Source organism: Lissotriton helveticus, chromosome 5_1 (genome assembly GCF_964261635.1).
Source record: "Lissotriton helveticus chromosome 5_1, aLisHel1.1, whole genome shotgun sequence".
Lineage (NCBI taxonomy): Eukaryota > Metazoa > Chordata > Amphibia > Caudata > Salamandridae > Lissotriton > Lissotriton helveticus.
This window is the reverse complement of record NC_136065.1, coordinates 1,024,865,711-1,024,892,366: the sequence shown is the minus strand read 5'-3', so window position 1 is coordinate 1,024,892,366 and position 26,656 is coordinate 1,024,865,711.

Here is a 26,656-nt window from a genome sequence, read left to right as displayed (position 1 = left end):
CAGCTCACTTTCTATGTCGCCAAGGGATTGGCTTTGCCCCGGCCCCTGCATCCAAGGACAGCGGAACACTGCTGTGAGTCACAGCCCGTGACTGGACGGGGAGAACAGCTAACAGTAGCGAAGTCTTCAGTACTGAAGCAATCTTGGTGAATATATATAAATATATATATATATATATATATATATATATATTTATTTATTTATTTATTTATATATATCTAATTAAAAATATTAATAAACTAATAATTTTAATTTTCTTTTTTAATGTAATAATATAAAAAATGCACACACACGTATATATATATATATATATATATATATATATATATATATATATATATATATATATATATATCAGCAGTGTCTCTCTCTCACAGAGGATTTGAGACGCACCTTCCTGTGTTTCAAGGCTTTTATTAGCACAATTACAGCAAAATCACCTCCTGATGCATTTCGGTCTATACTAGACCTTTCTCAAAGGACAAGGGTGCTCCGGCAGTATGGGAAGTAACAGCGTACATATATATATATCCAATAATATAAAATGTTTTTAAAAATAAATATAAATAAATATATATATATATATATATATACATATATATATATATATATATATATATATATATAATTAAAAATATTAATAAACTAATAATTTAAATGTTCTTTTTTAATGTAATAATATTAAAAATGCACACATATATATATATATATATATATATATATATATATATATATATATATCCAATAATATAAAAAACGTTTTTAAAAATGAACCATTTTATTTATAAATAGAAAAATTAACTAAATAACAATTTTCAATTTACTAAAAATATATACAATTATAATTGTACTTAAACAAAAACATAATAATATAAATATAAACAATTTAAAGTAAACATTTTTTTTTTACAATGAATATATATACTATTTCCACTACAATTTATACAAGAATAGGCAAAGTGTTGGACTCAGGAGGGGTAAAATTTTGTAGTCCCACTTCACGCAGTGCAACAGTAGGGAAACTGTTGTATTACACAGGGGTAAAAGGTACTATTCCCACTCCAGTCAGTGCAACAGTAGGGTAATTGTTGGATCACGGAGAGGTACAATTTACTATTCCCACTCCAGTCAATGCAACAGTATGGAAAGTGTGCGGATGGGTAAAATGGACTATTCTCACTCCAGTCACTGCAATAATAGGGAACGTGTTGGATTGCGGAGGGGTACAATTTACTATTCCACTCCAGCCAGTGCAAGATTAGGGAAAGTGTTGGATTGTGGAGGGGTAAATTGTAATATTCTCACTTCAATCAGTGCAACATTAGAAACAGACTAATTAACTTGAGTAAAGATAAACAGACTAATTAACTTGAGTAAGATTAACTTGAGTAAGATTAAATAATTTTACAAACATACTAAATAACAAAAAATATAAATATGCAAATATAAAACATCTAAATAGATTAAATATGTATTACAATGTTTAATAGACATCCTAAATTACTACAAATATTATTATAATGAAAAACAAAACTATATTCTCAAAATAATATCAACTAATACATCGAATGGGGGTCAATAGGATGGCGGACAGACGATTCATATTTGGGACCACCTGCCTATGAGGCGGTAGTCCCACAGGGAAATTAATGATGCGACCACCACTGTGGCAGTCACATTGCCCATGTTTTGCATTGTGACGGGTTCTGCGCTCTGCAGCATCCACCCCAGGCCAAAACAGACAACCCACACATATCCCTGCACTACATGGCAGGCACCATGCGGTTGTGGCTGTCAGCCAGCACTAGTTCTGTGGCTGCTGGTCATCCGATCTACTAATCAACTGGTCAATCCTCCAGCATGTAAAGGGGACGTAATTAGGAGGTGCATACTTTGAATACTCGCCCTTTATCTCAAAATAGAGAATCTGCTCCTTGGAAAAAACAGAATTCTCTCACCTGGAGGAGAGGTGGGATTTATGTGAAATCTAGAAATGTAACTTTAGTCTCTGGCATTGCTGAGACCATTTATATACCTTCAGGACGGAAATATAACCAACAGTAAGGATCACAATCATCGGAAAATAGCCCTGAAGAAGTCGCTGTGTACTGCGTAGTAGCAATGAAACATATGTTGGCTAGGCTAAGGCTTTGAACGAAGGAATGCACAACAAGGACAATAACTCCTGGAACCACACAAGGCAGTGGATGAAGAGTGTTTCTTCCTCTTTTCTCTCATCATTGCACTATCTAAGTTTTTTTACTACAGCGTGTGCAGGGGACTTTTGAGATCCCTGGTAAGATGGCCGAAAGACCACCAACGACAGTCTTTCGGTGGCGGTGCTTTGGCCATCGTAATGAGGCCCAATTTTATTTACATTTAAAAAGCACAGCACAATTAATACATACAATTATAAACAACATCATTATAAAAATTAAATAACTATTTTTAAATGTATTATTACTTGAATAGCTTTCGGCCCTATATTTCTAAAAGTACACAACACATATCTTACACGTTACATAATTAAATATTTATTAAAATATTAATATTAATTAACTATTACTTCTAAAATAATTATATTTAATTACCTCCCCACCCTTTATCCATACAAAACATACAACCCAGGCCTAATATATCAATTTTAAAAAAAGAATTTACATCTCTTTCATTCTTAATTGTCAATTAAACAATTATTATTAATATCTTACTATAAAAAACTGATTAACTTCCCACCCTTTCCTCCTACAAATACCACAACTCACACCTAATACATAAAAAAATTCTTAATTGCGTTTTTTAGATAATTACATATCATTTCAATAATTAATATAAATTAACATTGTTAATTAATTGCTATAATTAATTTCCTAAACAGCCTATTACACAATTTACACAAGTAATTATCAATTAAATCATGAATTTTAATTATTAGTTAAATCTAATTAATTTACTTCCCACCCTAGACTCCTACAAAATGCACAACCCACACCTGAAATGTAATGAAAAAAATTAATTATACAATTAACATAAATATTTAGTTCAGTATTATTTTTTAATTAGTTTACTTCCCACCCTGTACCACTATAAACCCTACAACCCGCTACAGTATAAAAAATAAAAAAGTTATAAAATAAAATTTCAAAACTACTAATAATTAAGACATTAACAATAATCAAACAAACCTTTTATAACATACACAACTAAAATACATACTCAAATACATAAAAAATAATCAAAAAATGATATTTTTGTAAACGATATGAATGATTTCGATATTTTTGTAAACTATATTCATGATTTCGATATTGTTAAAATCAATATTACTTACCTTAAACTTGATATTCTTGACAACGATATTCTGTGTGACGATATTTTAGACTCGATATTTCTGCCTGAAGTTATTTTAATTTCGATATTTTGTCTGAACAGCTCTCCACTGGCTGCCAATCCAGTGAGTTTGTCTCCAGGGATTATCTAGTCAGGCTTAAGGAACTTCCTCTCAACCATGGTGTGGAATGCTCCAGTATTACTCAGGGCAGGCACTCTCTTCCCATTGATACTAACTTCCTGCACGAATCCCATTGTATTAGGATGGATGTGCTTCAGAGTACCTGGGTCCCTCTTCCAAATGTCTATAGCTATTAGGTAGAGTGTAACCATGTCTTTTCGAGTCCCTCCACCCACATGTCACATGCTTCCCATCACAGAATTCACTGTGTCAAGTTTCTTCTCATGACAGTCTCTATTGTAATGTCCCACCTTGTGGCACTGAAAGCAAGTCACCACCTTGGAATTAGAAGGCGTCCTTACCTTCCATTTTTACGTTGTTCCTTCTCAGACATAGCATCAACATTCCCATGTTTCCTGGGCCCTCCTTGAGCCCCATGAGAATTACCCTGGCCGTTACCCTCCGGTTTGGTTCCAGTCTATGGAAGGTTCTTCTCCCCCTTTGGCTTAGAACCATGCCGTTTCAGCCCTTTGTGAACCCTGTCAGCCAACCACTTATCAGCTAACACTGGAAGTTTTGTTGGATCCCTCTCTGTCAGCTCAGACAGGTATTGCCTAAGTGGCGTAAAGCCCTCCCCCTTGAGTCACTCTGTCACCATCAACTGGTTGAGGGACTGAAAATCCTTGGCCTTCATTCCTCTTCTCCACTCATTCAAATCACGCAATACACCATGAATGCAAGTCTCAAATTGAACACCATCCATTCTCTTGCAGTCACAGTAGCTCAGCAGGTACTGAGCTGGCTTTAGCCCAAACCTCTTAATGAGAGCATCCTTCATTTGCTCATAGACCATTTGGTCTGGCACAGGAATCCTCCCAATGACAGGTGCCCCTTCCAATGGCATGCACCCTATTCAGGCAGTTGCCTTAGACATCTTGTTAAGGCCTGCACTTTACAAGCAACCTCAAAGCTCACAAATGGTTCCAAAATATCCTGACCTTCCACATAAACATGCACAGGAGCTTTTGAAACCTGGGCCACAACCTAGCATGAACTTGAAGTAGAGTCACATATCCCAGATGGAGATGTCATTTATGCCTTCCTACGTTTCTCTCTCTCATTAGCTATTCTTTCCCTTTCCAGCTTTCTTTCTCTTTCCTTCTGTTTCTTTTACCACTCTCTGTTTTTTCTTGCTTTCTCTCTGTTTCTCCTCTCCCTCTCTCACTCGCAATATTTCTTCCCAGGCCCATTCCTCCAATTGTCCCTCCCCCTCTCCTCTTGTTCCCATGAGTTAGTCTTAGCTTTACCCTCTCAAACTCTCTGGCTTTCTCATCTTCCTCAGCATTAACATTGTGAAGTGCCAACTGCAAGCTCAGGGTAAATGCTAGATTCAACCTTCCTGAGTGGTTTACTCCTGGAATTGGGGACAGTGGTACCGTAGAAATTTGAGTTGGTGAATATACCTGAGATATTCTAGAAACTAAAGGTGGTGAGTGTCTTGGTGATACTCCTAACGCTCCTGAGCAAAATCCTGGAAAAGCACATTAACAAACATCTGTAAGCTTATGTCGAAGCATCAGGTAGCCTGGATGTGTCGCAATCAGGCTTCAGGCCTAAACATAGTACAGAGATAGCCCTAGTGGCTGTCACGGACAACATCAGGCTAGCACTAGAGAGAGGGCAATACACTCTACTTGTGTTGTTAGATCTCTCCGCGGCTTTCAACACGGTCGATCACCAGATTTTGCACAGCAGACTAGAGGAATCTGAGATAAAGGGAGAGGCATTGCAGTGGATGACAAGCTTCCTTTCTGATCACTCCCAGACAGTTAACTTGGGACCTTATAGGTCTAAGACCAAGAAGCTGTCCAAGGGAGTACCTCAGGGCTCTTGTCTAAGCCCTACGCGATTTAATATCTATCTTGCTCACTTGGCCGATCTTCTGAAGAAATATGGGTTCATACAATATCATATGCGGATGATTCCCAGCTTACCTTCTCTTTTGACAAATCCTCCACAACTGCCCAGACCACCTTTTCTTCCGGCATGCTAGCAATATGTCAGTGGATGTGTAAAAACTTTCTCCAATTAAATGCAGGGAAGACAGAGATTATGCTCTTCAGTAGTAGTGGCCATGGGAGCTGGGTGTCTCTCCAGCCCCAAAGACATCAGTAAAAAATCTGGGGGTTTGCATTGAGCAGAGTCTGAACATGAAGGAGCAGGTGACCCATATGGTGAGCTCATGCTTTCATATGTTGAGTCTGCTGAGACGAGTATTTCGTTTCCTCCCAGACCATACACGTAAGAATCTTATTAAGACGTTAGTTGTGAGTCGACTCGACTACTGTAATGCTTTATTTCTCTTAGCTAATGAGGCCTCGTTAGACCGCTTACAGATAGTCAAAAATACAGCGGCATGGCTGGTATTGAACGCCCCTTACAGATCATCTTTGAGCCCGCTGTTGCGGCAGCTGCATTGTTCACAGTGTTTGGCAATGGTCCAGCATATCCAGCGGAGAAGTTTACCAATATACTTCCCTTAGAGACCTTCGATCTAGCTCCAAATCCCTCCTCAAATTTCCCCGGATTAATAAATCTAGGACAGGGGGAACGTTTTCTCACTTCTCGCCCCCGGAACTGGAATTCGCTCCTCATTACACTGAGACAGCGTTCGGACCATCTTAATTTTAGAAAGTCCCTGAAAACATTTTTGTTCTAGACCCCTCACATAGTACCAGTACTTTCATGTCTGTCCACAAGCATAGAGATACCCCTTTGGGGGTGATTCAGGCGCTATACAAATGTAATAATAATAATACTCTGGAAAATGCATTATGTAATCCTCTACCCTCTGTCCCTATATAAATCTGTCATCTGATCTAAGGAGATGGTTCTGAGGTCACTTCCAAAACCTGTGTTCTCTATTGCTTATGCATGTCACCTTTGTACCTTTGTCTGGAGAAAGAAATAGACTTATTTTAGTAGTGATGCAATTGGGAAATGAACAAATCCATCTCTGTGTCTTTGGTTCCTATAGTAGGCGCCCCACCGCTTGCCGTCAATTGTCATAACCCATTTCAGAGGACCTCAGTGCCTGCAGGTGCTACTGGGTCCAACTGTGGTGGCTGAAACATTTTATTTCTGATGTCCCGTATCCCTACCTACTATTGATCATGTTCAACTGGGCCAAGTACCTACTCAACACTTGACTCTCAGTGACTATGGTCAAGTAGTCAAGCCTCCTGCAGGAGGATGTAGATACAGGTCAGTGGAAACAACTAATAACTCAAAGTGCAGGGAGTACAATTAATAAATCAATGTCCAGCAAAATACTTAATTTTATAATAAAAATGTGTATTTTATTTGTAACTCTACATAGGCAAATAAATGCGACATTCAAATACAACAACAAAATCCCCCTTTAGGTCGGGGCTCTAGGTAGTTGTCAGGTGAATCTCTGTTACACCATCCTTCGTGTAATGAGAAGGGTTATTCCACATTTACTGGTGGCAGTTTCAGGGAATGCATACTATTAGGCTGTATTCAAGGGTTCCCTCTCGAATCTTTAGGATTTTAGTATAAAGCATTTATGGTACTGTACAAAGTCGACCCTTGCTGGGATAGCACCCTTTGTGAACAGAAATTTGGCACCCTTGCTGATACTAGTGAATAAACTGACACAGAAGGGAAGCCCTTTTGTGCTCACTGGTCAGTTTCTGACTGAGCAGCGAATGGCCCCCCTATACAAACATCACCGTACCTCCCCCAACTCACCTAAATCACCCATAGCTTAGCTGCCTCACACTTATGAGGGTTTTGTTGCTGTGTGTCAAGAGGGTTGAGAAGGTGAAAGGAGGGCAAGGAAACGGGCTAATGAGGTGTTAAAAATGGATGTATGACGTTACAACGCATACTTTTACAACGCCTACCTTTACATCGCAAGTTTTACAACGCATACCATTACAACGCATAATGCTTTTGGGCGCTGGATAGTGAATAGTTTAATTTACTATTCCAACTCCAGTCCCCGTGGACACTAGGGAAGGTTATTGGATAGTAAATTAACCTATTCCCTATCCTAGAGCGCCCCCAAGCGCTATGCGTTGTAATAGTTTGCGTTGTAAAAGTTGCGTTGTAATGGTAGTGCGTTGTAAAAGTTTCGTTGTAAAGGATGTTTCCCGTTAAAAACATTGCCCACAATATGATAATGAAGGACACCTTTCAACTGGCAAATCTGACATGGAATGCAGGGACACGGACAAGGATGGAGTAAGGTGAGAGGGGTGCTGCTGTTTTCATTATCTTAACTCACACAGCTCCCCTGAGAAGAATGGTGCCTTTCGCCTTACCCCAGTCCCCTAGGCCAAAAGCTGGCCCTTGTGCTACAATACTGTTAGCAAGTATTCCCCTGAGGTCCCAAAGGCCCTAGTTCTAGTCCTACCCACTCCTACTGCACAGAAGTCTTTGGTGTTACAGCAGCTACCATCTGCGCGGCACTGGGGAAATCGGATCCTGCTCACAGAAGTCAGGCAGCTCACGGTACATGCAGCAGTATTGTGCCGGCAAAGGCTCCTCTCCGGAGTGATTGGAGCAGCTTCCAGCTCACAATGATGCAGTGTCTCAAGAATTCAGTCCTTTGGCCCCTGACTTGAGTCCTGCGAGCAGCTCACGGTACATGCAGCAGTATTGTGCCGGCAAAGGCTCCTCTCCGGAGTAATTGGAGCAGCTTCCAGCTCACAATGATGCAGTGTCTCAAGTTCTCCCCAGTGGGGGAATTCAGTCCTTTGGCTCCTGACTTGAGTCCTGCGAGGGTGCAGTTCGAGCTGGACTGTTCCCATGAGGCACAAAGTCAAGACTGATTTGCATATGGCCAGGTCTAAACTGGGGTGGCATGGTGAGCAAAAGAATGATGGATTTAACCCAGATCTCTTGACGGGGGGTGAATGTTTTGATTTGTTCTGCATTCCGTCCATCAATTGTGTGTCTTTTGTATTGTTCTCCTTGGCATTCGCCTGATCCACGGGAGTCAGTCAGGACAGATCCTTTGGTGCGGCTAGTCCCACCGGTCACATCCTCTCTTAAATACCGGACAACATCCCAAAGTCTTTAATGGGTTGGTCCCAACAGTCACCCTCAGCATAAGGGGTTCCAGCAGTACCTTCTGGATGCAACATAGACTCCTGAGGTGCAATCGTCCACACACCATGGCCCCTCCTCATATATGGGGCGTTCATGTGTCTCGCCACACTGGTCACACATCTTCTTCATCGGTGGCCGCCTCTGGCATACGGGGTCACCGTAACGAGGCTGTGTGTGCTCTGAGCGCTCCACCCAGCACTCATTACTTGGCACAGTCTATGATGGCCCCTTACTGGCATACAGTGGGGTCACCAAAAACAAGTCTTGACCACGGGCTACAGCCCAATCAGTGCACAGCTAAATCCTCAAACCTTGCACAGGGAGTCCTCACAGTAGGACTCCCCACTGGACCTTGAGGCATGATATTTTGCTTCAGCATTTATTAAGGCAATCAGTCGGTAGTTAGCTGGGTCGGTTTGATACCCATTCTTGTAAACCGGATTGATTATAAAGCCTCTCCAGCTCTTTGGGAGATTGTTTGTGCTTTTTACCTCCTGAGATAGGCAGAACAACTGGGACGCCTAGAAGTCAGGATCTTGCTTGTTAGATTGATTGTGGTACGCCATTTGGGCCTGCTGCCCCCATCTAGTCTGCCCTTAACTTTGACCTTGGATTTTTGTTCTTCAGAATGTTGTATAGATGGTTGACCGCTTGTAATGGTGCCCTTTTTTATGTTTCCTGACTCATTAAAGGTCATAACTATTGCATGCACTTGGTTAAGCTTTGTTAATCCATTTAATTCTGCAGATGCTATAAACTCTGTTGAAGTTTCTAGTGTCAATTGCATTATTCCGGTTTGGCCCTTGGTCTGTGAATCGTTCGGTGTTTTCCTCACCACAGTTTTTTCCTTAGCTGTTGTTGAGAAGGTCGTGGTTATATGGTGTATGTATAAACAAAAGAAGAGAGTGAGGGATTTTTCACATATGTGAATGGAAGGTACTCCCAGTCCCATTATATGTTACAATATATGTTTTGTTTTGTGTTATAATTCTAAATGCATGCATTTACGTTCAGCTCACGACAGTGTTTGTGAGTTTTGATAGTCACCCAGCCAATACTTGGTGTGCGAGTGACCTGTTTAAAATATGATTACAGCCACCATACACACCGTTATTGATCAGTGTGTCTGAGTGAGCCTATAAAAGATGGCTATAATATAGCACCACTGAGCATTAAAAATATGACGAACCAGCACCATATTACCAGAATACAAGCATGTATTCACTCCAGGCATTATATTTGTTTATTGTCTGTTCGGAATGGGATTCGCATGAAGCATGCAGACACGTGAGAGTCGACACTACGTTACAGGCACGTAATTGGTTTGTTTGGGACTGCTTTTCCTTTGTTCCTCCCACAGGTCTTCCTTTTTCCTTGCCTATTTTAGGTTTGAGATACTGCCTACTGCCTACTTCCGATTTTTGCAGTTAGGCTACAGGAATCTAGGATTGGGTGCACGTTAGTGTGTGTATACCATCCATTTTCCTCTTTCTGGTCCTGACGAAAACCTGGGATTTACCTTTTACAGGTTGAAACATGTAGACCATTCACATAGATACTCACGGGCATTATTACCCTTTAGTATCTCCTCACTGTTTTTAATATTGTTCCAGTAGCTTATGAATAACGTTTTTTTTTCCCAAGAAGTTATACCAGGACAATTTCTAACACCACTTTTTGCACTATTCACTCAAGAAACCAGCTCCACTGTAGTTCAGGTGTCGCAGCACACCCTGATGGCATTCGGCCGTCAGGGTGGAACCCCGATGATGAAGCATGTCACCAACCAGGTTGGTGAGTGAGGGTTTTTTTAACAAAAGGACAATATCCCTTTTGTTTTTTGACATCCCATTCAGAACCTTTGTTAAGGTCCTTGTGGTGATACTCCTCTTTGGTTATATGGTGTATCCACACAGTCTCTGTAACGCAGGTTGTGATTATGACTTTTGAAGATCTTACAAGTGAATTGACTTGTTCCCAAAAGGTCCTTGCATTTGATCGTTTGGCGTTGTGTAGGAGTTTGGCCCAATCATTATCCAGTTGCATTCTGTTGTCATCCCAAATTTGTTTCTTGTACTGCTTTTTGAGTAATTGTATTTGTGCCCAGGTCATTTTGAGTAGATTTGGGCCTCTTGTGGATTGGATTGCTCCTCTTAATATTTTCCTTAAATTTATGGGTGTTCTACTCAAGGTACTGCTTTGGTCGCCCCTCGTACTTTGGCGCGGGTTTCTTAAAGGGGCCTCCTGTAATAAGTTTGTTAAGAAGGTGGCCCAAGATTCTACTACCAAACCTTTCCGAAATGCATATGTTATTATCAGTTACATTGCCCTTGATGCGATTTGGGGAAGTGTATTACTTGTCCGTCTTAAGCGTTTAAGATTTGTCGATGTTATTGACACTATCTCTGTTGGTGCTCTCATGTGCCTTGGAAAGGAGGTTATCAATTCAAGACATTGGCGCGAGTGGTCACTATAGGTAGTATATATGATTGAAAAAGATTTTGTTTGGGCAAGCGGCGGTAGGGAGATGATTGTATAGTCTATAGTGTGTTGGGAGCATGACACGTGCAAGCCGTAGGTCTATCCTGTGCAGATCGGCCGTTTAGTACTCTAATCCAGAGGTTTCCAAGATCTGTCACTAGCTTCTTCTCCCTGTAGGTCGGATCATTTAAACGTTGAATGGGCTTGAGATTGCAGTGACCAGACGGCATTTGCTGCTATTATGTTATCGACTTCCTCCGGGTGTATAATAAATTTGAGAAAAAATCGCCTGTTAGTATTATTTCCCACATAGGATGTTCAAACCGAAGTTCTGCTTAGTTGGAGTTAGTAATTTAAGTAGCGCTTTTTTAGTCTTATGTTTCGGATGTGCATATAAGTTAATAAGAATGATAGTACTTGCCACCCAAATCCATTGGTATTAGTTGCATATCCATTGTTGTATTGGGCAGTTAACCTGTTGTAATGTTTAGCGTTGTGGAGATATATATGGCAAGGCCACCATTTGGTCTACCGTACCGCTGGGTTCTTACTGCTTTTACTTGGTGGAGAATGCACCCTGTTATGTGTACAGGTGCTATTAACCATGTTTCTTGAAGAGCAACAATTTCCAAGTTTTTCCAATTCTCATGTGGTATGTTGTCCTTCAGATCATTCTTTGCACCTGCTATGTTCCATGACAAGATGTTTATTGATGGGAGCTCAGATATAGTAGGTGTTATTAAGGCTGATCCTTTTTGTTTGTCGGGCCTTGATCTACCGTGTTCTATATGAATTGTATCTTGTATGTTCAATGTTGATGCCTTATCCACCTCTTTGCCTCTCACACTATGTAGTACTGAATAAACAGGCCTAATACTGGATTTATTAAGCTAATTATTGTGTGAGGGTAACAGAGCAGTGGGGTAATGTTGCTTTGTACGTTTAGACAGAGATATACCCCAGGCCTCAAAATGAGGTACAGCTTTTAGTTTTGCCAGAGCCATTTCTTCATTCTTCCAAGTTGAAAGAGTTTGTTCAAAGTTGTTACTGTTCACCTGTTCAATGAATTTGATTGCTAGTAGGTCAGATGAGGAGAGGTGTTTCAATGTTGGGATGGCTGCCATTAGAATTAGGACATTTCCTCTATTTAAGTAATCTTGTGGTCCTTGTGAAATGTAATGTGGAGTAAATAAAATCTGGTTATTTGAAGGCTTTGCTGGATTGACAATTCGTAACTGTGATGCCAGACCTTGGGTGAGACTTTGATTTTAGGACTGTTGATTCAGATCGTGCCCTCTCTGCTTGGCGTGATGCAGATTTACTTTTATTTGAAGTTGTTCTCTACTGGGTTGGTGGCATCTCTGTAATGTAATTTCTCGACCACCTCGACCAGGGGCAATGTTTTCACTAGGAGAAAGTAGGCCATCCTCTGGGATTTTATAAGTTGATTGTGCCTCATTTGTATGTTTTATGATTTATTATTGGAGGTTTGTTGATCCTTTGCTTTTTTATGCATTGCTCACTGTGGTCAGTTTTAAACTGTCTGGGCAGGTCATTATTGCAGCTTGAGTTGTATTTAGCCGGGCCCACTGTTCAAACTCTTCCCATTGTTTTATTTGTGTCAAGCAGCCCATCGGTTTGCCAGATAATGAGCCTGGAATCTCCAATTGAGCAAATTGGTTGTTGCGATGCTTCTCACCCTCTTTCTTATGACCTCCATTGCTTGCGGAGGGTGTTGAGCTTTGATTTAGTTTTTTCCTCTTTAAGTAGTAGTAGTAACTATTCATTGAGTGCATATTTCACCCTTAGGTCTCACAGTGCTTTGCCAAACACAGGAAACTAGAAAGGGTAAAAGAAATTAAAATAGCCATGTTTTGAGATCTTCTGACATTTTTTGTGGTCAATTTCCTGGCGAAGTTGTAGCGGCAATGAGTTCCATAGCTCCGGTGAAGTTTTGGAAAAGGACCTATTTTACAGTACGAACCTTGTGGATCGTTAAAAGGTGTTTGTTGGATGAACGGAGGGAGCGCCCTGACTGATATTTAACCAGTTTCTTCGCTAGATAGACGGGTCCCTTGTTGTTCAAGGTTTTGTGAATCAAGCAACATAGTTTAAAGGAGTCCCCCTTTATTATTGGTAGCCAGTGGAGGGTCTTCAGGCTAGGAGCTGATGGGGATCGGGAAGGCAGAATTAGGACCAGTCTAGCCGCAGTGTTTTGCAGCACTTGTAGTTTCGACAGGAGTCTTTCATTTATGGATGCAAACAGCGCATTGCCATAATCCAGTTGGTTGATGATTAGACCCTGCACAAGGGGCAACCGAGAGCAGAGGGGAATCCATTTAAAGATTTTCCTAAGGGAGCGCATTAATCCGTAGCTGGTACGGACCAGGGAGTTAATGTGGTCTGTCATGGAGAGTTTATTGTCCATGATAACTCCCAGATTACGCACTGTTGTTTTGGGCGGGGGGCATGGTCCCAGTGAGGAAGGTCACCAATCCGTAGTCCATATGTGTTGTACGTCTCCAAAGAGCATAATTTCTGTTTTGCTCGCATTAAGGAGCAGATGATTAGTTGACATCCATTTGTTTACTGATGACATGCACTGTTTAAATCTGAGTTGTGTGTCAGTAGGATCTTAATTGAGAGTAATCAACAATTGTGTGTCGACGGTGTAGGAGACTGTATTAAAGCCATAGTCTCTGATAATTTTGGCCAGGGGCGACACATAAAGGTTGAAAAGTGTGGGACTTAAAATAGATCCCTGGGGAACGCCTTTATTAATGAGTTGACTTTTGGAGCAGAAACACCCTATTTTTACTTTTGTGGACTGTTCCGTCAAGTAGCTTTTAAGCCATTTCAGAGCCGGGCCCTCGACACCAAGCTCCCATAGACGCTCCCGGAGGATGACATGAGAGATGGTGTCCAAAGCCGCCGACAGATCGAGCAGAATGAGAATGGCCGACTGTCTAGCATCAAGGGAAAGCCTAATATTATCAATGATTTCAACCAGAGCTGTCTCGGTACTATGGTACGACCGGAATCATTGAGATGATTCCAGTAAATTGTTGCTTTCCCGATATGTTGATAATTGATGGTTTACTGCTGCCTTCATTACTTTTCCAAACAGGGGTAGGAGAGAGATTGGTCTGTAATTGGCAAGTTATTTGGGGTCAGCTGATGTTTTTTTTAGAATCAGACTGATAATAGCTTTCTTCCAGTATGCAGGCACAGTAGATTCTGAAAATGAGAGATTCAAGATATAGGTTAAGTTGGAGATGAGTGCTGGACCGATTTTGGATAGAATCTGTGTGGATGCGGTGTCAGTTGGAGAACCAGATTTCATCCTACTAAGTAGGTCAGAAGTGTCTTTTTCTGTAAATTTCCTAAATTCTTTGAAAGAGTAGGTGTTCCGAAGGAGGGTTTTATTCTGACTACGCAGTGTGTTGGTGACTTGTGGAAAACATTTGTGGATGTCATTTATTTTATTTACAAAGGAGGTTGAGAGTGAGTCCACCCACTCCTGCAAAACGGTATGTGTCGCTATGTCTGAGGGGGGGGGGGTGAATTCCTTCACAATTTTGTATAATTCCTTGTGGGAGTTGGAAGCTTGGTTGATTCAAACTCCAAGATAGGATTTTTTTGGCAGTTGCTTTGTTATCCATATATTGTTGGTGTAGGGTTTTGTATTGATGCTTAGATGTTATGTTTTTAGTGCGTCTCCATTTGCGTTCTGTCTTTCTGACAGCTACCTTAGTGTTTTTTTAAGTCAGAAGTGAACCATGGGGATAGTTTTTTGGGGCAGTTGATTTTCTTCTTCGGGGCAATAGAGTCTAAGGAATTGACAATGGCTGTATCAAATTTTATCGCAGCCTCACGTACGTTAGTCATTTCAGAGGGGGGATGGGGACAAAGGTTGTCACGAATGTTTCAAGGTTAATCTTTTTCCATGGTCAACTTAGCTTCTTTTCTTTCTTTGGGCCTAGTTGAGGCAACAAGTGGCCAAGTTGAAAGCTTATTAGGTGGTGGTCTGACCGTGGGATGGGGAGAGTTTGATTGATCTTTATGTAATGTGAGTTGGTAAATAGCAGATCTAGAGTATGACCGGAGGTGTGGGTAGAGCCTGTTATCAAATGTTTTAAGCCCAGTGAGGCCCGGTTGGTGATAAGGTCTCTTGTATGAGGGTCAGTTTCGAGCTCGGCATGATAATTAAAATCTCTTAGGAGTATAAATGTATCTGCCGCAAGAACATGTGGTGCAATTGTTTCCATTAAAAAGTGTGTTTTATTTCCCGGGGGTATGTATAAGAGCACACTTTTCCATGTTTTATTTCTTGGGCCTTCTATTGCAAAGACACAGATTTCGCCCCAATCAACCTGAACTGCCTCTATGGTGTATATTTTAATGTTTGCTTTAAACGCAATGGCTATGCCTCCTACTTTCCTCCCTATCCTATCATGCCTGATCAGCTGGTAGTCGAGGGGGAGTGCTATCGCTAAGTCGGGCTGTGAGGGCTCGTTTAGTCATGTTTCGGTGAAGAAACAGAGGTCTGGTCTCTCCAATAAAGACCAGATTTCAAGTGAGCGTTTGGGAAGGGAGCGTGCATTACAATATAGTGCCATTAAAAACTCTGACTCTGGCTTTTGATCGTTGGGCAGTGGGAGAGTGGTGTAATTCGTTATTGGTAAGACTGCTTTAGTGATGGGTAAACACTCTTGAGTATTGGGAAACTTGGTGGTAGAAGAAGGAATGGCATATGTTCCCAGGGTAAAAGCTTTGTTTAAGGAGTGTAACTCCTGGCTGGTATATTTGATGATAGTCATTACTGGTATTTAATGAGGGCAAAAATGGGACCCTGGCGTTTAAGGAAAAAAGGGCAGAGTGGCTGGCGCCTGGCGACGATCAGGCGCGGACGGGCGCAGACGGTTTTGCCTTTGGCGCGCCTTTGGCATGCCACTGCGCATGTCCGCTCGGCGCACTCCCTTGTAGCTGCAGGAAGTGGGTGGGGCTGCCGCAGTGACTGGAGTGCTAACCTCCCCAGGGAATTGTGAGGAAGAATGGCGGGAGTCGGTCCCCTCCGCACAAACGGCACCAGCCGCGGCGGACCAGGGGTGACTTGCGTTAGTGCAAGTTAAAGATTGTGCACCTGTTGGTCTATATTCTTGTTATTCTGAGGGTGCTTTCTAGCCTTCTAGCATGCTTCTTTTGTCTTTTCATTAGGAGGGGAGGTGGTGTTTTTGTGTTATCATTCACGGGATTTGGAGGCCGATCAATCGAGCTTCATGATACATCATCTACGCTGTTAAGTGAAAGTAATAAGGATTCTGCAGTGAGTTCCTTATCGTTATTTTCCTGTAAAAACGTCTGTCTAATGGTTAATGGGGAATTGTTACTTTGAGTTTTTAATAATGATGCACATTTTGCTGTTTTATCCTTGTTTGGCGACTCACTCACTCCCACACTATTTGGCACTGGGGTCTGGACAGGCTGTTTACACTCCTTCAAGATGTTCTTTAGGACTATTGGTAATTCACGTAGTTCATTGACTATTGGTCCACATGCACAATTATTTGACGGAACAGAGATAGCTGAATTATTTTTTGCAGATATTTGACCCGTCAGAAAATCCAGTTTGGAATTTATAACTGAAATGTGTTCAGCAAATAATATTCATCAAGTTGATTTGAATATCAAGTTTATCTGACTGCATGTTGAGGATGCTAATTGAGGTGTGTAGACTTTTGATTAAGGAGATGTGCAGATATGAAGGTCTTCCATTTTCACATCGGGTTTGTTATTCCTTTCCGTTGGTTGTTGACTAATGTTCAAATGCCTTATGTCCCTTTGTTCCTTTATGGGGCCGCCAGCCGTGGGCATGCAGTCTTCATCATGTTTCTCCTCAGATGAGGTCCGCTGATCATTATGTATTTTAATTGTATTTTTATTTGTTGGACTAGTAATTTAGCCATTTGACTGACCAAGCGAATTTGATATTTCTATTTTTTAGCATTGTTCTGTTGTTAACTGCTATTGAGCTTCCGATTGGAGTGTCCATTGAGTATTGGGTAGTGCGGTAACTGGATTCTTGTTTGTAGTGACATTGAATTTTGACCATTCTAGCGAACTTGATATTTCTATTATTGATTTTTGTTCTATTGTTGTTTGTTTTAGGGCTTCCAGTTGGTGCATCAATTGAATATCAGGTTGTGCAGATCAAGCTCATTTTGATGAGCTTGCTGGGGATACGTTGAAGTTTTTTGCGTTTTGCTTCTGTTTTTATGTACGCCCCACACCTTGGACAAGCGAATCACTACTGTGAGGGCCTGGAATCAATACCGGTGGTCAATAGTTGACTGATTGATGCTGCTGCTACTCAGTATGGTGCTGCTGCGGGGCGGTTGTTAAATCCTGGTCCCTGTGGTAGGCTGCTACTGCACTCCCCCAAACAAACTTCTAGCAACAGTGCTCGCCCCCCAGCACCCAGTACACAACAGTCAAGCAGGACCTGAAGGGCACAGAGTGCACAGTGGGGGGGTTACCTGCCACCTACCGCCTAGGGGAAAGTTTAGGGGTGCAGATATACTTGCTAAAGAATCTGAGGGCCTGCCACACCCGAGTTCTAGTGTTCAATGTTTTCACTGAGCTGGCTGGGTTGGATCCTCCCCCAGCATTCCCCAAGCCCCTTGTGCTGTCCCCCTGGGGTGCTGGGGCCTGGAGAACTATGCAAGCGGGGCTCTCTAGGTGAGGTTACAAGCCACACCTAACCTAGTTGGGCCACTTCCGTGGCTTCACCTGGGCTCGCACTCAGCAGCCGCCCACTGATGGCGGCCGCGCTCACCGCCCCAGGCCACAACACTACCTTGCCGCAGTAGTGCACTGGTGTGGTGAAAGTTCAGTTTTACGGCTTTGGTTGCGGTTCCAGGCAGTGCCTCAGGCAACTCGGGCTCAGATACGGCGCTGCAAAGCCAACGGGAGGTCAAGTACCCTTCAGCGGAGCAACCCCTGTGCGTCAACAGACCGTCAAGACCGCCTTCGGGCCCTGCAATACAGACAGCAGTAAACGGTGAACGACGGGGTCCTCTACTTACCTTCTATTTCCTCTCTGCCACGTCTTCTGATGTGCTGCGTCTACGTCCGTACGTTAATCGCGGTACAAATGAGACACAAGTCAGTCTTTCAAGAGAATGATTAAAACACTATGCTCCAGGGTAAAGACAAACATAAGATGGGAACAAGATGGACAAGGAAAGCCATTAAATTTGAAGGAAAGAAATGTGAGTGACAATAAAGCCAATGAATGGCAAGGAATGGATGGACATAAAGCCCCTGTAAGTTTTCAGTAATCTCACAATAGGTATTTTGCAACTAGACCGCTTCAGCTGAGGGTTCCAAGGGCATGAATTGAGGTAAGTGTGACAATTTTGTGAGATATGTGTTCAAGTACTTTTGATCCATAATCTTTGAAAATTGTGAACTATGAGCCTAATGTATTAACGTTTTTTAACCATGCTTTGTCTAAGGGGAAAAGCATTAATACATAAAGGGCCATAAAAGTTGTCCACTAGATAGTTTGCCTTCCAGAAAAACGAACAAAAGGATCTAAGGGCATTCACTGTGTATGGAGGATGAACTTTCAGAAACTAAAGACAAGGATTTCAAATGCCAAAGTTGACTGTAGTAAAGCAAGGGTATGTGCAGGGCCATTGGAATTATGTTATTTTGCAACTGCAACTTAGAAATGTTTATTTTTATCACAGTGGTGAGAATGCATGGATCATCTCATGCTGCCAACTAAATATGGACCCACTTTATCCAAAGAAAGCATGCACAACCCAACTAGATATTAGAGTGCAAGAGCATTATTATATCAGCTGAACGTTAAGCGATTCACCCCAAATGCTTATGCTCCACGATGGAATACACCATATGTTGCTTCATACTAAATGATAACTGCTTGGCATGCTTCTATCTGTTACTTCACATCTAAGATCAAATATCAATACCTATGTTAGAGCATAACTGTGGGAGGGATGGGCGGAAATAGAAGCTAGGAGGCTTTAATGGTCTGCTAATGGTGCTTGTTTATGTCAGGCAAAACAAGGATGGCTGTGAAATCTTCTTAAGGGAATTGAGTCCTTGAGTAGGTAGGTTCAGAATCTTCTTCTTCTTCCGTCGTTTTGGTTTCTACCGGTGTCTGCCGACCCCCAAGATGCTCAAAAGAAGAGATAAGGAGGACGGTAAGTATTAAGCTCAAGGGACTCCCTATGGAAACAAAAGGGGGGGGGGGGAAGAACCCTTCACCACACCCTATGTCGTGTATACTGGTCGCAAGGCAAAGATAACGCGGTTTACAACCTGCATTTCCTAGGATAACTAGATCTTGGTGGTTTTTACGGTGTCTCTGACCCTGATGTCCTTTGCAAGGGTTCCGAAAATAGGCGTGCTGGGAGGTAGTGCTCTGGGAGTTTTCAGGCAGACAAAAGGTGGTGCAGGGAAGGCATATTTACAGTGCCCGTGGCCCAATTTGCCCTACCTCCCTCCTCCCAATCTGACCCTCCCGCTTCCCGGTATGGCACTGCGGTGTCCCGGATGCGTTTCACTCACCGTCCAAGCCGTAACTCTCCTGAGTTACGGCGGCGGTTGCACCCTCCTGGGGGGGAGGCGGAATCCACCAGTCCTCCGACCACTCCTCTGCTTCCCTGATGTCTTCGGGGTTTCCTCTGCGGCGACGTCTCGTCCTTCCTGCTCTTTGATCCTCGCGGCTCCTCTCAGTCCTTCTCGACGTCTTCTTCCGGCGTCAGTGACTTCACCCTGTTCCGAGTCTGGTTTCTCCTTTTCAGGTTGTTCTGCGTCTCCCGATTGTCCGCTTCGTAGTCCCTGCCTTCTGTTTCCTGCAACACAGAGGTTCCCGTCCAAGAGTTACGCTGATTGGTGCATGGTGGGTCCCCGGCCCACGTGTTGGCCTCCGTATCTCTAGGTAGGAGGTCTGCACTTCCGACGTCCCCACCGTGTTCCCTCTGACAATAACATTTATTTATTTTTTAAAATATTTATTTAACCAAAAAAGTAATTAAACACAGCAGTTAAAACATACCAACAATTCATAGAATGTGTCAGTGAAAACGTTCCAAGACATCAAGAGATACTTAACACTACCAACTCAGCAGAATTAACTGCATCCTTTTCCTCTTTAAAAGATTATGTAATCTACTTACTTTGTTGCACTCTCCCTATTTTGGAGCTGATTACGATGTCGGAAGTAAAGCCTCCAACCTTAAGTCAGGGGCCTTACAACTGACATCGTCGGTTTTAATTCCAACCGGCTGATTGTGATAAAGCCAGTCGGAATTGAAACCGGCCGGTTACTCTGGCTGGCTTCCAATGGCCTGGGCGGAGCTGGTGGAGCGGCACTATGCGGAGGTCCACGGAGTTGGAGTTCAACTCTGTGGAAACTCCGCTCCGCTGACCACCTCCACCCCCCCTAGGAGAATTACATTAAATATACTTTAAAGGTTAAAAAAAGAAACACCTACCTTAACTGAGGCGTCCCTCGTTCAGATCGAAGGGGTTCTTAGTGTCGAGGAGTATGATGTACTTCGACTCCAGGACCCCATTTGTTTCTCACGGTCACCCCCTCTAGGGCTTGCTGCCATCCTGTCAACATCAAAGAAAGACAAGCTGTTGGTGTTCTTATCATGGTATTACAGCCAGTGTTGTGCAATAGAGTAACTAAAATCCCCATTCCTGATTGCTCTAATGTGCTCCAAAATTATTCGCTTCACAGGGAAGATGGTACTCCCTGTATACATTTTCTCGCAGGGACATACTATAGCATAAACACAGTAGTTAGTGTTACAATTTATGAATTTGGTTATGTTCCCTGTTTTCCCAGTTGATAATGGGTATGTTCTCCTGTTCTTGCTTGTGCTAGAGGCCTTGCACATCCCGCATTTGAAAAAAACCATCTGCTGTTGTCTCCAACTTTGTTGTTTGCACATACCCATATAGATGTTGACAAGCATGTCCTTAAGGGATCGTGCCTTTCTATATGTGACCATTGGATATTCACTGACCTTCAGTCCTATCACTGGGTCATTTTTAACAATGTGCCAGTGTTTTTTCAGGGTTTCTCGAAACGGCATTCGCCTCAATTTTAAAATCAGTTATTATTCTGATACCATTAATTTCTCCCCTGGTACCCGGTCTTTTTAGCAGTAGAGCCCTTCTATCCTGGGAGGCTGCTCTCTCACTTGCTGTTCTTAGAACTTTCTCGGGATAACTTCTCTTCCTGGATCTGTGCAGCAAGGTGTTCTGCTCTTTCTGATAACCTACATTAGTACTGCAGTTGCGCTTGGCTCATATTAGCTCTCGGAATGGAATACCCCATTTGAGTTTAGGGGGGTGGCTCTAAGCCTGCAGAAGACTGTACCCTGTGGTTGCCTTCCTATGCAAAGTGGTTGACATCACCCCCTCCTTGACTTGTACAAATACGTCCAAAAAGTCCATCTCCAACTGATCATATTCGTGCGTAAAATGGAGATTCACTTCATTATCCCCTAGCGTGCTTAGGAATTTGTCCAAATCTGCTTTGGTACCACCCCTTATCATACAAATGTCGTAGATATATCGGGTACAAAACATAATGTGCTTAATCAGTTCTTCATTCACGTCACTCCAAACCAATTGGTCCTCCCACCACCCTATTAGCAAACTGGCACAGCTCAGCACAAAGCAACTTCCCATAGCGGTACCGACCACTTGCTCATACCACCTGTCCTCAAAAAGGAAGAAATTGTTGTTAAGACAGAAAGTCAGCATTTCAATTAGCATACATGATTGTTCATACAGAAAGATAGTTCTATCCCTGAAGTTGTGCTTATAGACATTGATGCCATCCTCGTGATTGATACAGGTGTACAGGGACACTACGTCTATTGTCACCTACCAGAGGTTTTCCTGCCATGTAATCCCCTCAATCTTGTTGATGAAGTCAGTGCTGTCTCTGCAGTAGGAGTGGAGGCTAAGGACATATGGGAAAAGGAAAGCATCCAGGAAGATAGATGTGTTCTCTAGTAGAATCCCAATGGCAGACACTATGGGTCTTCCGAGTGGGTAAACTTTGTCTTTGTGAATTTTTGGCAGCATGTAAAAACATGGTGCCGTTGGATGTTTTTTTATAGAGGTACCTGTATTCCTCCTCCTATAGTAGTTCCTGATGTCCCCAGTGGTCAATTTTGCTGTAATAGGAGTTTGTAGCCTCATCATACGTACTCTTGCTAGCTCTCTCGCAATTCCCTGAGACAGTAGGCTGTCTCCTTGCCTCTTTTTTGTATAGATTGATGTTCCACGGGACCACGTTCCCCCCTTTGTCCAATGGTTTAATGACAAGGCTGGGATCACTGTTAAGTGTTCTTAAAGCTAATCTTTGTTCTGGGGTCAGGTTGTGGGCATGTTTGTTTTTACTCCTGTAACAAATACCTATGAAGTCTCGTGTTAACACCTCATGGAATGTGTCCAAGTTGTTGTGTGGTAGGTTAGGGTTAAAGGTGGATTCGGGCCTGAACTTTGTTGGTGCTGCACCCCTAGTCTCCAATCCCATCTGTTCTAGGAGATCACGTTCATCTGACAATTCACTCAGTTTTCCTCCCAATTCTGCAAGGCATGCTAGGCCATTCGACATCCTTCAAACATAAAAGCTCCGATAGTTGTCCTCCTCTAGTCCCACCACCTATGGCACGTTTTTCCTTGTTTAAAAAACATTTTCATCAGTTTCAGTTTCCGTACATATAAAAACATATCAATTCTAGTTCTGCTGTAGTCAAAGTTAGCTGTGGGACAGAAAGTAAGGCCAAGTTCAAGTAATGTTTTCTCTGCCAAAGTTAGTTTGTGAGATGACAAATTGACCACTGCCAGATTTTGCTCACCCATCATTTCTGCTTTGACTGCCTCGTTGTTCTCCCATACGGCATTGTGTCCTTTGTGTTTCCTTCCTCCCCTCTTTGTTTGCTTCCTCTTGTGCTTGCGCCCCTTCCTCGTCCTCTTCCTCCTTCCGGCGGTCTCACTCTCAATGTCATGTTCGTTTGTAAAAAACAATATTTCTCAAGGGGCTTGAAGGTGAGGGGCTCTCTTCCTAGGCCATCTGATTGATCCTCTTGGTCTGAATAGATCTCTGAGCCGGACTCTGATGTGGCTACCTCCTGCTGTCTCAGCGCCCCCATGTGTTTAAATTGCCTGATTGCTCCATCAAATCTTCTGCCAAAGGTCAGTATCCGCCCACTGGCATAATCAAAATGTGTCTCACAGAAATTTGTGCTTTTTGTTTTGTTTAATTTCTGCCTTGTACTTGTCAAGCCTCAGCTCTATCTGCCCAAGGGCTGTTCTGATCTGATCTTGTGCAGGGTGTTTGTAGAGTTCCTCCTTAAATTTGTCAATTTATTTGATTGTTGTTTCCAGGTTCAGGGCAGCATATTTGGACAGGAGTCCCAACATGTTCTTTCATGGGCCATTCATCAGGTTTGACCAGTCTTCCAGCAGTTTGGGGTGTGGGTTCTGATAGGTTGGTGTGATCAGAATCCTCAGTCCCCTGGGAACCCTGCCCACCTCGATGTAATTATCAAGTGAGGAAACTCCTGCCATCTGTTTATTTATTTCTTCTGTAGTTTCTCGTATTGGAAAAGCATTTGCTTCAGACTTCTAGTTGTTTCACCAGCTGATGTGCCCGCTTCATGGCCGCTGCCGCCGTCCTCCTCTTCCTCGGTTTCACGATGATCTGTGCATGCGTGCGCACCCGCGCATGCGCATTTCTCGCAAGGAATGCACATGCGTGAGCGCACGCATGCGCAGATCATCGTGAAACCAAGGAAGAGGAGGATGGCAGCCGGGGACACCGCAGTTAAGGTAAGTGTTTCTTTTTTTTTAACCTTTAGAGTATATTTAATGTATATCTCCTGGGGGGTTGAGGGGGGCTAGGCAACTCCGCCCTGCAGCGGAGCGTGCCGAGTTGTGTCTAATCCGTGGGCGAAGTGGAGCTCTCTGCCCACGGTTAGCTTAAGGAGCCCCTTGGCCATTTGAAACTGGCCCGTAATCCACATGGATGGTGGTTTACGCGGTCCAGTTTACAATGCACGGTTTCCGGCAAGGTTTCAATGCCAGCTTTTCCAACATGGAAACGCTGTCGTAAAGCATGTTTGGGGACCCCTAGCAGGGGTGAATGGAGGTTGTCCGCCCCCATGCGCCGTGACTGCCTTGTTGTGGTCCATGCTCCCTGCGGATACAAATGTTGTGGATGTTTCATTAAAAGGAGTTGGACCCACCTGCAGTATTCCAAACAGAAAATGGCACGGAGTTCCAGCTGGGTGGTTTTGAAATATACTGTGAAGCAAAGGAGAGTGAAGGACACTCGTCCTTCATAGGCTGATTCCAGGACATTAAATTGGTGATGAATCACAGCCTTGCAACTATATGAGCATCAATAATCTGCCTTGAAAGGACTCAATTATGCCACATTTTTCATTGCAAAGCAAACTTTTATTGGAAAAATCAAGGGAAAATGCAGCAGTAACTTTAAAAATGACGAGACTATCTTTCAAGGTGCATGTTGATATTTGCAGGATATTAATGACTACGGAGGAATGTTGTAGTCTGACAAGGGTGTATAAATTACGTTGTTACGCCGCAAATCTATTTACGATGGTTTACCTGTGAACTAGACCACTGATGTAGCTAAAACGTGTCAGGACAAGCAAACTAGGCTGTAAATTTATTTGCAGAATAAAGTGTAAGTTAATTCCTGTGAATCTGGTGTTCGGCGTGCTTCTTCTCTTTGGATTAGAAGGTGTTTTGGATGTGAATGGAGGTCAGGGGTGTAGCTAGAGCTTGTGGCGCCCGGGGCTATCCCTCAGATTGCCGCCCCTTAGGGGGGAGGGGGAACGGGGGGGGGAGGATAGGGGGTTCTTGGGAAAAAGGACGGTGAGCACTTTTGAAAGATGTCAGAGAGACACGTAGTATTGCTGCTAATAGTTACCTCGATCATGCGAGTTACATGCACATACATGACACGGTCCAAGGCTACACAGTTAAATACACCGGTGACCGGCAGTACAAAGGAGAGCACACAGACTGCCACCCTGCAGGATTTCAGGAAGGGCCTAAAAACATGGTTATTCGATTAACGTCCCTCAGCAGAAGCATTGCCCCCACCCCACAGTGCCTAGATAACCTCACAGGTGATATGTAGCGCTATGCAAATCCTTTTTGTTTGATGAATTGACACCTGATTTCCACACATCATTTGTGCGCTATATTAGTTTTATCTGTAAAAATGTATGTCTGTGCAAGTTAGAAATTACCAGCATTCACTGGGTTCTATACTTTATGGAATGTTCTCCGACACCCCACTATACAACAGACGGCAATGTCTACGTTTCTGCAGTTGCAGGGCAATGCCTGCAATGTTCAGCTCATGGTTTGTGCACGTGGAGGGGCGCAGCTGGCACTGGAAGTACAGCTAACAACAGCAGGCCGGACATAAAGGAAGCATAGCTGCCAAGGTTTCAGATTGCTAAGTGTGACATTTTGATAATGTCAGCGTAACTATGAGTGACATTTCAACAACTATGAGTGACACTTTTTTCGCAACTAAAATCAAGCAATAAAAACAACGGAAACATAAATATCTGAAATTACACCCATTTGAGCAACGAGAAACTGTAAGAAGATTGATAAACGACTGCAAAGCACTGGAAATGGAAGGGTACACGCGTACCTTAGAGGTCACAACCCCTCTGCAGACTGTAATTTATCTCAAAAAGACACACTGAGCAATTTGATAAAAATGAATTAGCAGATAACAGCAAGGTGTGCGGTGCCGACCGTTATTTATTCACAATCTGAGGCTGAACTTGTATTGCTAGTCTAAGCAATTAACACTGAGACACAATAGAGTATGGGGGTGCATGAAAGCCTCAGGCAGGGCTTTAAGTGGACCGGGTCTCTCACAATCTTTTCTCCTTCTGTCCCTCCTGGATTCCTACATTTGCTTCGTACTTTTATTTACACCCCTTCTTTCCCTCTTCGACCCTTACCCCTCCCCTATTCCTCTTGCCTGGTTCCCTTATTTACACAGACCCCCTCTCCATGATAGGACAGCCTCCGCCCCTCTCGGCCCCTATGCATATTTTCTGGCCCTCCAGTGGGCCCCAGACATTTGAGTGATGGTTTATTTATTCCGCTGTGATAATGCCTGAAAATTCGTTGGTTGACAGCGCACACCTTTGAGAAAGGAGCTAGGGGCTCCGAAACAGGTTAGGTACAGCAATGCAGGCTTGTCAGTGATGGTTCCCCTGAATAAATCGTCTTGAAGACTCGCTGTTGTGGAGTGCGTCCTTAAGCTGTTGGGCAAAATTGTGGAAACATTTTACGCGGCACGTCCAAGCCGCGAAGGATCGCACCGCCATTGAAACTGTAAAGAGTCAGTCAGGCTCAAACTTGGGCGAATCCGGTAACAGCACAGCAGCGGAATAAATAAACCATCACTCAAATGTCTGGGGCCCACTGGAGGGCCAGAAAATATGCATAAATGACTGCCTT